Source organism: Mobula hypostoma, chromosome 13 (assembly GCF_963921235.1).
Source record: "Mobula hypostoma chromosome 13, sMobHyp1.1, whole genome shotgun sequence".
In the NCBI taxonomy this organism is placed as follows: Eukaryota; Metazoa; Chordata; class Chondrichthyes; order Myliobatiformes; family Myliobatidae; genus Mobula; species Mobula hypostoma.
The window spans coordinates 78,851,234-78,867,928 of NC_086109.1; the positions used below are offsets into that span (position 1 = coordinate 78,851,234).

Here is a 16,695-nt window from a genome sequence, read left to right on the forward strand (position 1 = left end):
CGTTCTGGATCAACAACACCAGAGGAAAATCTCCATTTCCAAGTTCATTAAATCCAAACCAGTCTCAGATCACTGCTGTCTTATCTCCTTTGACTATTTATCAAACTACATCTACAATCTCCAAATGAATCGAGTTTATTTATTCTATTTAGAGATACACTGCGGAATAGGCCCTTCCAGTCCTTCGAGCTACGCTGCCCAGCAACGTCCCACCCATTTAATCCTAGCCTAATCACAGGACAATTTACAATGGCCAATTAACCTACTAACTAGTATGTCTTTGGAGTACACTGCACATCAGGCAGAGCAGTTTCAAATCCTAACCATTCACTGTGTAAACCTGTTCTATTAACTTTACTCTGGTCTGTTTTCCATTACACCTTAACTTCTCTCCTTCTACCGATCAACCCTTCAGTCACTGCAATTAGTTTCTCCTAACCTACCCTCTCCGAGCCCTATGATGTTAAATAACGCTCACAAGGATACTGTTGGGATTGGAAGGCTTGAGTTATAAGGAGAGACTGGTTGTTGGACCTTTTTCCCAGCCACATTGGAGGTTGAAGGATGACTTGGAGGTTTATAAAATCATGCTTGCTTGCTTGCTTGGGCTCTGAGCTCCCAGTGGAGCATAGGATATTAATGTCTTTCCATCTGCATCGTCCTCTGAAGTTGGTGGTATGGTTGGAGTTCTTCAACGTTTCTGTAATCCACTGTACAGGGAATTGACCTATACAGCTTTACTAGAGCCCCCTTGGCTGCCTCTACCCATTCCGCCTCTCACGACAGGGATGTAGGGTTAGTCTTTGAGAGACATAAAATCAAGAGGGGCATCAATAAAGAGAATGGTCACGGGCTTTTTCCTAGAGAAGTGGAGACTAAAAGGTAATAGGTTTAAGGTGAAATTTTAGAGGGGACCTGAAGGGTAAGTTCTTCACACAGAGGGTGGTGGTTATGTGGAACGAGCTACCAGAGGGGGTGGTGGAGTTGGGTACAAATACAATGCTTATAAGGCATTTGGGAAGCTAAGTGGATAGGAAAGGTTGAGAGGAATATGGGCCAAAGGCAAGTAAATAGAACTGGTTCAAATAGGCACCTGGGTTGGCACAAATAAGTTGGGCCAACGGGCCTGTTTCTGTGCTGTGTAACTCTGACCAATGTAAATCATTAATGCTTTAAAATAAATCATGTTCATGTTAATCAAGGTCCTCATTCCTGGGTCCATCCTAATGCATTCTTTTTGCTGATAGTGGTGAATCTTCGGAATTCTCCACCCCAATTGGCTGTAGAGGCTAGAGTACTGGAGGTTTTTGAAAGGAAAGAGATAAGGAATTGAGTTCCCCTGAGGAACTGGCGCAGAAGAGAAGATGAAACCTGAAGCGTGTAAGCCATGAATGATGGGGCAAGTTTGAGGGGCCAAATAACCGACTCTTGCTCCTAATGTGCTTACATATTTCCAGTCATGTCAGTCTCCAAAAGTGCCCAGAATTGCTTCCATATCCAACTGGATCTATATTCTAACTCTGAAAGTTTAGCATAACTTCCTGGCTTTTATGCCCAATAAATTAATTCTCTTATGATAAAATCAGAATCAGGTTTAATATCACCGACATATGTCATGAAACCTGTTGTTTTGCAGCAGCTGTACATTGCAATACATAGTAATAAAAATTATAAATTAAAATAATATTATATAAAAATAATAAGCAGTGCAAAAAGAGAGGAAAAAGTACTGAGGAAGTGTTTGTGAGTTCATTGTCCATTCAGAAATCTGATGACAGTGGGGAAGAAGCTGTTCCTGAAATGTAAACTTGTGTGACTTTAAGCTCCTGTAGCTCCTCATTGATGGTAGCAATGAGAAGAACACATGTCTTGGGTAATGGAGGTCCTTCATGATGGATTCCATATTTTAGAAGCATCACCTTTTGAAAGTGTCCTGACTGCAGGGAAGGCTAGTGCCCATGATGGAGCTGGCTAAGTTTACAACTTTCTGCAGCTTTTTCCAATCCTGTGGTGTGGCCCCTCCAGACCAGATGGTGATGCAACTAGTTAGAATGCTTTCCACAGTACACCTCAAGAAATTTGCGAGTGTCTTTGGTGACATACCACGTCTCCTCAAACTCCTACTGAAACATCTCCGCTGCTGTGCCTTCTTTGTAGTTGCATTGATATGTTGGGCCCCAAGATAGATCATTAGAGATGTTGACGCCCAGGAACTTGAAACTGCTCACCCTTTCCACTTCTGATTCCGCGATGAGAACTGGTATGTGTTCCCTCGACCTACCTTTCCTGAAGTCCACAGTTAATTCCTTGGTCACACTATCATTGAGTGCAACGTCATTGCTGTGACACTGCTCAACCAGCTGATCTGTCTCACTCCTGTACACCACCTCATCACCATCCGATATTCTGCCAACAATAGTTGTGACGTCGACAAATTTACAGATGGCATTTGAACTGTGCCGAGCCACGCAGTCGTGGCTGTAGGGAGAGTAGAGCAGTGGGCTAAGCAAACATCCTTGAGGTGTGCCAATGTTAATTGTCAGCGAGGTGAAGATGTTATTTCTGATCCACACTGATTGTGGTCTCCTGGTGAGAAAGTCAAGGAACCAGTTGCAGAGGCCTAGGTTTTGGAGCTTTCCAGAACCAAAAATCCAGATCTCACATATATTATTGATGTCATTGGCCCCAGTTGGTGCTGCTGTCTCACAGCTCCAGTGACCTGGGCTCAATTCTGCCTTTGATGTTGTCTGTTTGGAGTTTCCATATTCTCCTGTGACAGTGTGCTCTGATTTCCTCCCATATGCCAAAGATGGCAGGTTAATTGGCTTCTGTTAATTATTCCATTGTGTAGCTGTAACTTGTTTTCTCTCATTAGGAATTAATGACTTACCCCCATGTTGTAATAAGTAAATGTTTAATACCAAACAAGAGAAAGTCTGCAGATGCTGGAAATCATCAAGTTTAAGGGTTGGTACTTAGACTCACTGAGTTCTTTGGTTCCCTGGCATTCTCTTCAGACTTCAAGGATCATTTTCAGTCACATCATCTGAATTAGATCACCTCATGAGTCAAATCACAGTAGACTGCCAGAAATTTTATGAACCCGTCATCATAACGTAATCATCAGTGACTCAGTGCCAAGGACATCTTCAGAGGTTCTGCAATTTTCCTCAACTACACAAAGCTTTGAGCTTAATGAAGGTAAAATGTCTGTTTGTCAGTCTATTTGTTTTTCAGATTGTTTCAGGATGGTTTCCCTTAGAATACAAAAATGTCCCTTTAGAACAAAGATGAGGAGGAGTTTCTTTAGCCTTGGAGTGGTGACACTGTGGAATTAATTGACAACTGTGGAGGCCAAGTTATTGGGTATATTTAAAGCAGAGGTGATAGGTTCTTTATTAGTAAGGGGGTCAAAGGTTATGGAGGAAAGGCAAGGGAATGGGGTGGAGAAGGATAATAAATCAGCCAGAATTGGGTGGTGGAGCAGACACAATTGGCCAAATGACTTAATTCTGCTCCCATATGGTCCTAACCTTTCCAATTAAACCTTTATCTTTCCCTGATCTTACATGCAATTCTCTTTCCTATGAAGGTATCTAGTCTTCTGCCCTTCTGTAATCAATTGAGATATAGAAAATGGTCATCTTTATGGGTAAAAAGCCGATAGCAGAGGAAAGCAAAAAGAAGTCAAGTCCTGATAGTGGAATTAAACAAGAGAATGTTAAAACAAGGAAATAAAAGGGGGAAATGAGAAAGAAAAAGGTGGTGAGACCATGCGCTGGTGAGAGATTGCATAAAAACAGAACCCAGAAGTCACTAGAAGCTTGTGCAGAGATTAAACGCTGACTAAAGGAAAGTGCTTTTCCTCTCTGTGAGATGTGGTCACTTAAGAAGAATGGAAGGTCACCTGCTCAGAGTTAGCTGTAAGGAGCAGTGCGATTAGTGTTGCATCAGAATTGCTTTTGATGCTCGAGTTGCAAATTAATCTTTAGCATCTTTATCCATGGTATGGTTCTCTCACACCTAGACAATTATACAAACATTTGTATTTTTTATTGGTCTGAGCCACCAGTCACTGTTTTAAGAAATTCCTTTTATTAGCAATTGCCCTTGAGGCTAAAAGTCAGGCTGGCTAAACACTGGGATGCCTCCAAGTTATTCGATGCTGTAAGCAAGTAGGAGGCTCTGTGTTTTTGTCATTCGTCCAGTCGCACCACTGCCAACATTATTGCTATCTTGTCTCTTCTTGCAATTTTGCACCAGGGCTGTTGGGAAAGTAAAATTAAATTTGCCTTGTTCAATATGTTTTCTCGTCCAAATATATAATTCAAATAAAAATATTTTTAAAAATTGTGGAATATCACACTGAATTATTTTATGTATTTGAAATGCATGAATTGATCAGCAAAAAAAAAATCAAGTTCAGGGATATGTCATCCACAATAACTGTTAAATGTAATTATGAAATTCATAAAACAAGGGCGTGTGTAGGTTTCAAATCTATTCAGGCTGTTTTTTGTTCTAAGAGCTAATTTAATATACTTAAAATGATTCTTGAATCAATAATAGTTAAGTAAATGCAACTTCCCTAGCCCCTTCAGTCCAAACTGAGTATTGCTGACTAAATCCTGGAAACTGGTGATTTTTGCAAGGTACATTGAGCTTTAATTATCAGGCACAATGAAAATATATCGATCTTTCACTTGTTGGGTATCAGCTACTGCGACGTACTTCTGGAGTAAGTATTTGCATCACTTGTGGAACCTGCTGCCTTTAAATAATTAACACGAAAATGGTGTAATAATGAATTACTGTCTTAAAATTAATCATTATGCAGTGTGCGGTAACAGAAAAGCTACCCTCAACTCGTCCCTTGCGTGCAGAATATGGTAGCTGATGAAATATGTGAAAACATTATAAATCCATTTAGAAAAAAATGATTTTGAAACCATCCGTGGCTTGTGAACTGATAAAGACAGAGAGTGCTGCCAAGGCAGGAAGGTTGCTGCCAACTCTAATGGCTTTGAGCCTGTGTGTCTGTGAAACAAATGGGACATAGCAAACCAGAAACCTCAGCAGTGTAGTGGTCTGTCTCAAGCTGTGCCATTTGTATCCGTCTCCCCCATTTTACCCCGAACCTTATACAAAATGTTAGCAAACGGCCAGTAATGTCTTAATGCTAAAAGTTAACTATGCTATTATGTGGGGAATGGGTTTAAAAAAACCTATCTGCGCTGAGCACTAACCGAACCACGGTCGCCGAGAGGAAAGATTTATTACCGAAAGCTCTATTGGAAAATGGGTTGCTTCAGTTAGAAAGAAACCTTATGGTTTGGGAGCTAGCTTGAAAAGTAACCAGTGTTCCAGTTGCTGTTCTTGGCAGTGGTGAACGAGTCCAAGAGGGAGGAAAATAGAAACAGGGTTGTTATTCATTTAGACAAATATTACACTAAGAGCGCGGAAAAGCGGCGAGATTCGATTATGACAAGATGCAATTTGCATTTGTTGACAGCAATAATCAGTCTTGAGCCTTCTGTTGGCTTACAGCGACACACTATGCCTTTAACTTGTGACAGTTCTCCCGCAAGATACAACTCTGTTAAAAGGCTTTGGAACAAGCCTGGTTGAGGTTGAGGCCAGGAAGGGGTCAGTGAGAGCAGGAGGCCCTGGTGACGGCAGCCAGGGAAAGGCACCAGACAAAAACTCGCATCTTGGTGCTTTAAATGCAGTGCTGGAGAATGGGCGAGGGTGGGGGGGTGGGACGACCCTTCGCTCATGCAGCCTTATTGGTAGGCAGCCGCCTGCTCTCTTGATGGATTGACTTCACATGGATCAAATTACACCATTTGCCGTGCATCAGTTTGTTTTTCTCCCGGCGTGTCCCTGCTTTGGAGGAGTTGGGAGTTTGAGCTTTGCTGTGCGGATAGTTTAGCGGCAAGAAAATAACTAAAGAGATAGATGGCAGGCGTGTGAGGTAAGCTGTCGGTACTTAATGTAATCACGGTGTAAAATAGCATTGTTAATGAATTGCAAAATAATGCAAAAATACAGTTTGTTGCCGATCTGTCCAACGCGCTAAATGCAGAGCTAAGCAAATGCTGCGAATCCTGTCCAGGGAGGTGCCGAAATAGCGCCTAAAGTGCTATTTTTACTCGCTGCTTTTCGCGGAATAAGTTGCCCTTGGAGTTTCTGGAAAGTAAATCAGTTCGTGTGAGCTACCGTGTTCGAAAGCCAATAGTGTTATAGAGACGAGGCACGTTTGCAGTTGTGCCGAATGCTGGAGCATAGAACTTGTTTGCTTTCAGAGGTGATACTCTGATTTTTGAGAGGGGGCAATGGTCAGGTGTTCTAGGGGGAGGGGGGACTTGTAGCTGGCTGACATTTGAACTTTTGAAGATCAGAAAGCTCCTGGCTGGGACTCGGGACTGTGGGGAAAGAGGAGCCTTCTCTGACAGCACAGTGCACGGTCTTCAAACCATCTGGATGAAAACAGCAATGACCTGCCCTGCAGACTTGTGGAGGAGGAGGAGATTGAAGAACTGATGGAAAGCAGTTGCAAACGCGAACAATGGATTCTGTGAACCTGAAGAGTTGGATTGAAACGTTTTAGCACAATGAAATAACCTGGCAAGCGTCTTGATGCTAATAAAAAACAACGAGGTGTGTGAAAATAAAGTAGAACTTCCACAGAACTGCGAACGGTTTGGCAATACCCTTAATTTACTCTCTTTTAAATGTATTTTTAAGTTTAATGCATTAATACGAAAGAAATTGCGCATTAGTAATAAGAGCTTTTCGGAAGCATAACACTTGCCTGCTCAGGTTAAGAAGTGTTGGGGATTGCTGCAGGCTAGAAGGGGAGTTTTGCATTGTGCCCACCCGCACAGATCCTGTCGAGGATGTGCCTTCCATTGTTTACTCGTATCCCTTTTACTTTTTCAATCAGGTACTGGTCTGATTTACAATGTGCAGTGAGTCCAAGGTATACATTTGGTTCTAAAACCCCAGGTTCACGCATGAGACTTCCATTTCCACGTCATACATGAGCCTGTGCTGTGCTTTATACACATGATGTTAATATACTGTTCTGTATACTGTAAAGGCCAAAATATGAAGTGAATTTGTTTTTAAAAAGTGTACATTCGCTTAACTAAGTTCATGTGATATACAGCGATGACTAGTGATGGAACAGTTTTTAGGATTAATAATTCAATTCTTTGATTCGCCTGTTGAAAATAATTTGTATCTGTTTACATAAAGATTCTAGCAGTCGCTGGCTGTAGCGACAGTGGAAACAATCAGCTCTTTCCAGGGGGAATTGGATAGGCACTTGAGACAATAATCTGTAGGGTCGTAAGGAAATAGGAAGGGCTGGAACTGCTCTGTTAGAAGTGAACATTTACCTCGTGGGCCAAATAGCTGCCTTTGCTCTGACCCAATCTATGATAAATATGTTATCTGGAAGAAGGCAAACGGACTGCCCACCTTCCATTCGGAAACGCTTGTTGTTTTGCATGAGTGGGATGTTGCCCATTAACAAATCCGAGTTGTGTAGGATTTTTTGGAAAGGAAGCACGGGGCATTTGAAATTATATACTCCAGCAATGCAATAGGTATGTCCTAAAGGTCCTAGCGCTCGTTGAGTTATCTTGTTCAGACTGGTAATTCACATTGAACTTTTGTTCACCCTTTGTTTAAACGACTGAACTGATTGAAGGGCAGGAATAAAAAAAAGTCCTCCATTCATCCATCTAGCATTACTTTGAATAGTTGCAAGGCGTGTAACAATATGAGCTTTCTATTATTCACAACTAGCAATATCCCTGGATATAAAGAGAACTATATTTGATACTGACATGAATTATGTAGGAGAAAATATACCCATTTACAACAATGAAGATAATTGGAAGAGTTGGTTCCTTATTGTGCTTTTGCACGTCTTCTCTCAAGTGACTGTGGATGTGAATTATAAATTTTTCAACATCCAATAAGCTACGTCTAGGCAAAAGTGACAACGCAACATCATATCGTAAATATCGAGAGATTTAAAGTTTTCGGTTCTGAAGATCTGAATGAAAGCAGAATAATCAAAAAGGCAAACAGGTGGCAGGCTGCTGAAACTAGTATTCCCCAGAGCACCTACATGAACAATTTAAAGAAAATTATAATGTACCCAATGTAATTTAGTTGACAAAGGCAATGTGACAAATCATTCATCTTGCAGTATTGAGATTTTTTTTACTTGGGTGAAAGCGAACAGGGACAAAATACACCCAATTATTCTTTCAACTGATCTAAACATAATCCATTATTATATCAGACAATATATTGAATGCCTGTAGTACCTGAAATTGAGTACAACTTCTCAAGATACCTCAGCAGCTTTATTGAGCAAAATATAAAGCTATATATAAGGAAACATGCAGGTTTTAAAGGTGCTTTTTGAAGGGAGAGGGAAATAGCACTCAAAGTAGAGCAGCTGGTATTGGATGAAAATCAGAATTGGGCTAGAGGTCAGATTTAGTGGGTAGGGTCATGGAAAGATGTGAAGATGAAAACTGGAATTTTAAATTTTAAGCTAGGATTACACTCAGTAGCCACTTTATTAGGTAATTCCTGTAGTTAATAAAGAGACCATTGTGTGTGTTCATGGTCTTCTGCTGCTGTAACCCATCCACTTCAAGGTTCAATGTGTTGTGCATTCAGAGATGCTCTTTTACACGCCACTGTTGTAACGTGTGGTTATTTGAGTCACTGTCACATTCCTGTCAGCTTGAACCAGTCTGGCTGTTCTCTGACCTCTCTCATTAACGAAACAGTGTCGCTCTTAGAACTGCCACTCACAAGAACTCAAGCAATTGTTGTGCATGAAAATCCCAGGAGATCAGTAGTTTCTGAGATACTCAAACCACCCCATCTGGCACCAACAATCATTCCACAGTCAAAGTCACTTAGTCATATTTCTTCCCTGTTCTAATGTTTGGGCTGAACCCCAGTTGAATCTTCTGACCATGTGTGCATGCTTTTATACATTGAGTCGCTGGCATATGATTGGCTGATTAGGCGTTTACGTTAATGAACACGTGTACCTAATAAAGTGGCCACTGAGTGTAGTTAGGACTGTTTGCATTTATTAGCACAAGTGATGGGTAAAGAAGATGGTGCAGATGTGGATAGCAGGACTTAAGGTAAAGTTTAAGAACAGCTCAAGGTGGGAAGCCAACCAGCATGCAGTGAATGGCTCATTGTGGTTTTTTTTTGCTGTTTCTGTAGCATTTTGACTGTTTTTTACAAGGCTGAGTTGCTAGTTCACTGAACCCAGCACAGCTGGAAAACATGGCCAGCTGGATTCGAACTCGGGACCATTCGCTTCGAAATCCGGTGCTGATGCCACTACACCACTGTCCGGCTAATACAATGAAGTAGCGGCATTTAAAAACAAACATGTAACGAAGGCTTTCCACAGAACCTGAAAGGAAACTCAACACCAAAAATATTATTGGAGGATCTATAAAATACACCCATCTAAATAGAACACTTACCTATCGCTCTTCAATCTTGATTCTAATGTTTTCAAGAGTTAAATCTGGAATCAGATGCATTGAGTTGTTGTTGTTCCTTTCCACCCCTCGTGGGGCACATTTGGGCAGAAACCTTGTCGTTTCTTAGCATTTGTCTTTTTTTAATGAGGTTGAGTCAATGGCTGGATGCTTAATCCAGCACGGATGGAAAGCGTGCAAGTGGCCGGCCGGATTCGAACCTGGGACCACTCACCACATAGTCCGGTGCTGATGCCCCTACACCACCAGCCAGCTGTGCATTGAATGAATCGCTCTTTTATTCACGGTCTAAAAATTTGGCTGAGGATAAAATGCCAGATTTTCAAATTTGTTGGTGGTCTTAAATTTGGCAGGATTGAGAGCGCAGAGGAGGATGTATAGAGGCTTGAGGTAGTGAGTAAGTAGGTGAAAACATGGTAGATGTAATATAGTTTGGAAAAATATGCCATAGCTGGCTATTTGCTAAATGGTGAAATTGAGTACTGCTTATGGTGTGCTTGTGCCCAAGTTACTGAGCGCCAACATTCAGGTGTAGCAAGCAATTAGGAAGGTAAATTAGGTCAGCTTTTATTATGAGAGGATTTGATTACAGGACTAAGGAAGATATTACATTTGTATAGTATAATGAGAGCACCCCTGGATTATTGTATACAGTTTGGTCAACTTGCCTAAGGAACTATATACTGTACTTGCCATGGTGAGAGTGTAGCGAAGATTGATTAGAGTGCTTTCAGGAATGACAGATTTGCAGTGTGAGAATGAGTAGACTAAGCCCTTGTGCTCCATTGAAACTTAATTATAAGTTGTTTACAGAGCTCAACAGACTGGATGCAGGGTGTTTTCTGTGGTAGAAATTAATTATGAACTAATGGTCACAAATTGTTAGGACTGAGATAAGGAATTATCTGTTCAGTCAGAGGGTGATGAATCTTTGTAATTCTCTATTCCAGATGACTGAGGAGGTTCACTATTTGAGTTCATTCAAAACAGAGGCTTCTTGACTTCTACGTATTAAGGGAATCATAAGATAGGGGATTGGGCATAGTATTGATGGAAAGCATGCAAGCTCAAAAGACTGGATGACTTACACTTCTTTCTTTTATCTTTTGTCTAATTCTGGGTAGTAAATCATGTCAAGCATGCTGTAGCTCATAATTAATTTGTTTAATGATTAGTTAGGTCTTCAGATAATTCCATACCCACATAAAGAACACCTATAGATGCTCATTCGTCCATATAACAGTCATAGCCTGTGCAAGTTAAAGCATGCATGTTTATAATATGGTGCAGTTTATATGTTAATCTTTGAGAAGTTTTAATAATGTGCATACACTTAGTAGCCACTTTATTAGGTGTATCTGTATACCTGCATGTTACTGCAAATATCTAATCAGAAAGCAACTCAATGCCCAACAGCATGGAGACATGGTGAAAAGGTTCAGTTGTTGTTCAGACCAAATATCAGAATGGGGAAGAAATGTGATCTAAGTGACTTTGACCATGAAATAATTATTGGTACCAGACAGAGTGGTTTGAGTATCTCAGAAACTGCTGATCTCCTGGGATTCTCATTCACAACAGTCTCTAGAATTTACAGAGAATGGTACAAAAAAAACAAAACAAAAAATCCAGTGAGCAGCTGTTTAGTGGGCAGAAACGCCTTGTTATTGAGAGATCAGAGGAGAGTGGCCAGACTGGTTCAAGCTGACAGCAAACTCAAATAACCACATGCTACAACAATGATGTGCAGGAGAGCATCTCTGAACGCACAATACATTGAACCTTGAAATAGATGGGCTACAGCAGCAGAAGACTACAAGCATACGCTCAGTGGGCACTGGGTATATACTCTGTTTTGACATTTTGATCATGTTACACAAGAGGAAGAAGTCATTTGCTTACAGGTACTTAGAAGTAGTGGAACAAATGTTCAACAGATTGAGCTTGATTTCATTTTCACAGTGCACCTGATGGTTATCTGTAAAGACAACCTGTAGTGTCATTTGCTCCCTTGTCACTTAGCACTTTAAAAATATGGATACTGGGTGATATATTAGACTGAGCAAGGTGCAACCGATACCTTTTCAGAATATGAACAAAATTAGAATCCCTATCCCATTTGAAATTTAATACTGAAGTTTCACAGTAAGGCAGATCTGTAAAGTGTTTGCCAACTAGTCTGGGTAGGTTGGTGTGTGTGCTATGGGAATGGGGTATGATTTTTCTTCAGGATTTGCTTTCTGACGAATCTCTGGTAAGAAGTGTGTTGGCTATATCAGTGAAAGATATCTTCACATAATATCCTGCTCCTCAAAAGTAATAATGTGTTTACAGGAATCTGATCTTTTAAAGAGAAACAAAACTGAAATGCGCACACGATAAAACACAAGTCTCCATTTGAAGGATCTCTGGCTGAAACATCAGCTCTTTATTCCTGTCCATAGATACTACTGACCTGCTGAGCTCTCTCAGCATTATGTGTGTGTGTTGCTCTGGATTTCCAGCATCTGCAGAATCTCTTGTAGTAATGAAACTGAAAAAAAGAATGCTTTAAAGAAGAAAACAGTTGCTCTTAAGTTATGGAGGAGATATTAGTTTGCAAATTGAAAATTTTGCACATGCATTTTTTTTAACTGTCCAACAGAGTATCTGCGTCAAGCCTCAGTGCTTCTAATTTGTTACCGAGTTGGCTTGTTCACAGGAAGCCCAACAGGGTACCGAGATGCTGCATTTGCTTTACTGAATGATTCTGCTTTTTTTTCAAGACTTCAAAGCCAGCCATTTCCTCAGGATTGTAGTTCTGATCCAATCAATTAACTTCTGTACATAACTAATTCAACATTGACTGACAGCACCATCAAAGTAATATCATACCTTTGCTGAATGCACCACTCAATTAAAAAATACTCCCCTCCCCCCCCCAATTGTTTATCCTTGACAAACAATAGCAATTAATTGATCAGTTAGATTTATCTACATTTGGTAAAATTGCATTTGTTTATAAACCATAATCTTGTGCATCTATGCACTGTCCAAATTGCATCCATTTAACAATTGCATGGCCATGTTGAAATCAAAATCAGGTTTGTTATCACTTAAATATATCATGAAATTTGTTATTTTGTGGCAGCAGGACAGTGCAGCACATAAAATATACTAAAAATTACTACAATATATCTACTATATTATGTGTATATACATATATTTTCTTAATCCAGTGCAAAATTAGTGAGGTAGTGTTCATAGATTCATTGTATGTTCAGAAATCTGATGGTGGAGGGGAAGAAGCTGTTCCTAAAACATTGAGTGTGTATCTTCAGGCTCCAGTACCTCCTCCCGGATGGTATGTTCCAGACGGTGAGGGTCCTTAATGATGAATGCTGCCTTTCTGGGGTATTGTCTTTTGAAGATGTCCTTGATGGTAGGGAGGCTAGATCCTGTGAAGTCTGAGTTAAAAAAGATTAACATAATTCAGAATAGTGTTTGTGTCCAAATTGTAGTCTGTTGTGTAGCATTTGCGTTGAAGGATGGCCAGATAAAAGGAATATATGATTTTTCTCTGAGTATTTTGGTTTATGGTTATATTTTCTCCCTTTCGGTTATTGTTGTCATACCTGGATCATCTCATCAGAAGAGGAAACAGGCAGTCTGACTGCAGCTCACTCCATGACTGTGGCTGTCAAAAATTATCCACTAACAATGCAATGCAGCAAATTGCTCATAAGAATTCATTTGTAAATTTCAAACATGATGGTTTTATAAGATGATGAAATGCTTTCATCTGAAAGTTGTTGCCTTGAGCTCTTGGTGTGTAGGATATTCTTTTTGATGCATAAACCATTTATATAGACCAAGGGTTCCCAACCTGGAGTCCACGGGCCCCTTAGTTAATAGCAAGTCTTCATGGCGTAAGAGCGGCTGGGAGCCCCTGATATAGATTTTAAATGAGATTCTGCTGGTGCTGGAAATCCAGGGTAACAAACACAAAGTGCTGAAGGAACTCTGCGTGTCAGGCAGTATCTATGGAGGGGAAAAAAACAGTTGACATTTGAGGCCTAGATCATTCATCAGGGCTAAAGTATCAGCAAGTGTCCTGGGGGAAGGGTGAGGAGCGTTTTAGAAGTTTCAAATGGCATATGTTGTCATGGGTGACAGTTCTGTGTTGTTTTGGTACAGCTTGGGTGTGAATATATGGCCTATCTTTACAATGACTTTAAAATTTGTCAAAAGTAAGTGAAAGGCAATCCTTGAGTGAATTTCCATTATCAATTGCTGATTAACATTATGAGCAATTGACCGGAACAAGCATTTCAAATTGGTTCAGACAGCAACTGGATACTCTTTAACAGGCATTCCCGATAAGAGCAAGGAAAAGGGATTTGTCATTTTAGTACGCAACATCTCTGGAAGAGGAAACAATGTTAAATCTTCAAGTTGATAATCCTTTTTGCTGCATTTTACTTTGGAAGCGGAGTATAGAATTTAATTCCTTATCATAGATTAGTGTACCCAAATCTCTGCTCTTTGTTTTGCCCCCGCATCCTAAGGCATTTTGTAATTTTTGAAGTGTTGATGTCAGAGGTAATTTTTTTTGAATGGAGAATGGTGGACTACTAACTCCCTGCCTCCACCCAGGTCTCATCACGTATGAAGTGCCAATATAGTTATACTCTTCACTTGTATCATACAGTACTGTGCAAAAGTCTTAGGCACATATGCCGCAAAAAAATAAATTTTGTGACGTATGTGAGTGATGATAAACCTGATTCCGATATGGATCTCTATTGTGGACTGAAAATGGGAAGGGGGCAGGAAGAGGGAAGGGGGAAGGGAGGGAGTGGGAAGCACCTGAGAGACATGCTGTTATGGTCAATAAATAAATTGTCTGGAATCAAATTACCTTGCCTGCTGTCTCAGGGCTGGGTGTGTCTGCACCTGCGCTGCCCCCCCACCCCAGCACTCCTCCTCTGCCCCCTGTTTCATAACCCTCCCATGGCGTTCCGCCCTTGCCATTCCCAACTATCTTTGCTCCCCTCTCCACTCCATATTGATAAGAACAGTGCTGTGTACAAAAGCTGTGGGCACCCTAACTATGTACAAACGGTTTGTATATATGGCTAAGACTTCTGCACATCACTTTATGCACCTTTTTATTTGTAGCAATATTATTTGTGTAATATGTGTGAGTTACATGTAATGTGTGGTACACCTTTGTCTGGAGGAATGTTGTTTTGTTTGGCAGTATACATGTGTCCAGTCAAATGACAGTAAACTGATCTTGAACTCGCGTGCATGGAACTTGCTGCCGGGGATGTTGGTAGAGGCAGCTACATTAGGGACATTTAAGAGACTTTTAAGTAGGCACAAGAATGATGGTACACTCCAGTGTCATTAATAAAGAATCACTGTGGTGGCAAATAATCAGTAATCCTTCCCCATCTGCACAATGGAATACTCAGTCAGTCATGTGTCAGAGGAGATTCAGAATCAGGTTTACTATAACTGTTGGCATGTGATGTGAAATTAGTTGTTTTGTGCTAGCAGTATGATACTAATTCCTGTAATGAGATGGTTGTCCCACCAAGTTTTAGTGTATCCCTTGGGGTTTAGAAGTATAAGGGTCTGATCCTATTTAAGTGTAAGATCAGAAAGGGACTTGACGATGTTTCCACAAATAGGAGAGTCACAGAGAGGTTCAATAGGTACATTTAATGTCAGAGAAATATATACAATAAACAAGGGGACATATCTACAAACTTAGGGGCTGGTCATGTAAAACTGAAATTCATAGAAACCTCTCAGGCTAATAAATCTCTGGAACTCCCAATCCTCAGGTTCTGAAAGCCAGATCATTAGATGTATTTAAGGTGGAGGTCAAAAAATATTTGGAAGTTTAGGGATTGGGGGGGACTCAAGATTTGTGGGTCTTGGGTAAGTGAGAAAGGTGAATTGTAGGGTTAAGGGCTGTGGATAGGAGATCTGAGGTGATGAGATCTCTAAATGTGGCCGTGTTTATTGGTATAGTCAAAGGCCAGAGCTAGGCATGAGAATATATCTGAGAGCTGCTACCTGCCCTCTGCAAGGTCAGATTATGGGGACTTGGCACAGAAGAGTTGAGCCAAACTAGGACTAGAGATTCCAAACACCTGTAAATTAACTGGATCTACTTCTTAAAAACAGACCATCTAACAACAATTCTCTGTCCTTTTCTCCGTCACATTGCAACTTCCTATCAAAAGCTTATCCAGGACTAAAGATGTTTAAAGTTGAGCCATTTTGAATCACACACGTTTTCAGAGATAGCATTCCAGTGTACAGTAACTTATTGTGTAGCATGAAATATTTCTAAATCATCCATTTTTTTTTGATCTTTGCTTGAGAAATTGGGGCACAAGAATATTTTATGCCATAAAATAATGCAAGTATCCAAACGATATATCAATATTTGAAGAAGATAAATCTGAGATTCATCTACAGTTATCAATTTAAATTGAGATTATTGTCATGTGCCCAGGTACAATGAAAAACCTGCTGACAGCAGTGTTGTGTGCACCTAGCTTCAGACAACACACAGAACATAAATTGTACAAAACAGTGGGGCGGGGGGGGAAGAAAAACTGCACAAAAGTGGTGTGTGGAATTGCCCTACCCAGGGGTGGTGGTGATAGACACAGATACAGTACATTATTGGGAATTTAAGGAACTCTTAGATAGGCATATGGATGATAGAAAATTGGAGGGTTACATAGGAGGGAAGGGTTAGATTGATCTTAGTTGATTTCAAGGTCGGCACAACAATGTGGGCCGAAGGGCCTGTATTGTGTTCTATGTTCTGAAACTGTACATTAATGTGAAATAAGAGGTGGTCCTTAGTGCTCTATTACTGATGTAGGATAAGGGTTATGCAGGTGCAATTCTAGAACTTGGTGCTTGTAGGAAAACAGCCATTCCTGAGCCTGGTGATGTGGGACTTCAGGCTTCTGCAGCAAAAGAATAGTAAAATTAAAGTCCACAGAGGTGGAGCAGTCCATCTTCCAATGCTCTGCATAGTCATGTCTGGGGTAGTATATCAAATTCTTATCTAGATGCTCTTTAAATGTGACAAGGCAGGAAGTTTCTGTCTCCTGACTATCTT

At 40.5% G+C, this 16,695-nt stretch overlaps 1 protein-coding gene across 19 annotated transcripts in view; it reads left to right on the forward strand.

Moving 5' to 3' along the window:
• sema6dl (sema domain, transmembrane domain (TM), and cytoplasmic domain, (semaphorin) 6D, like) overlaps positions 1-16,695 on the forward strand; it is a 357,548-nt gene that overhangs the window by 296,272 nt on the left and 44,581 nt on the right. Inside the window, exon 1 of one of the 19 annotated variants that reach the window (XM_063066016.1) lies at positions 5,789-5,974. The exons of 17 other annotated variants lie outside the window; for them this stretch is intronic. The gene's annotated coding sequence lies outside the window, so the exon portion shown is untranslated. Of the gene's footprint in view, positions 1-5,788; positions 5,975-6,022; positions 6,661-16,695 lie in introns of those variants that run through there. One more of the 19 variants, XM_063066017.1, reaches the window with a different exon arrangement.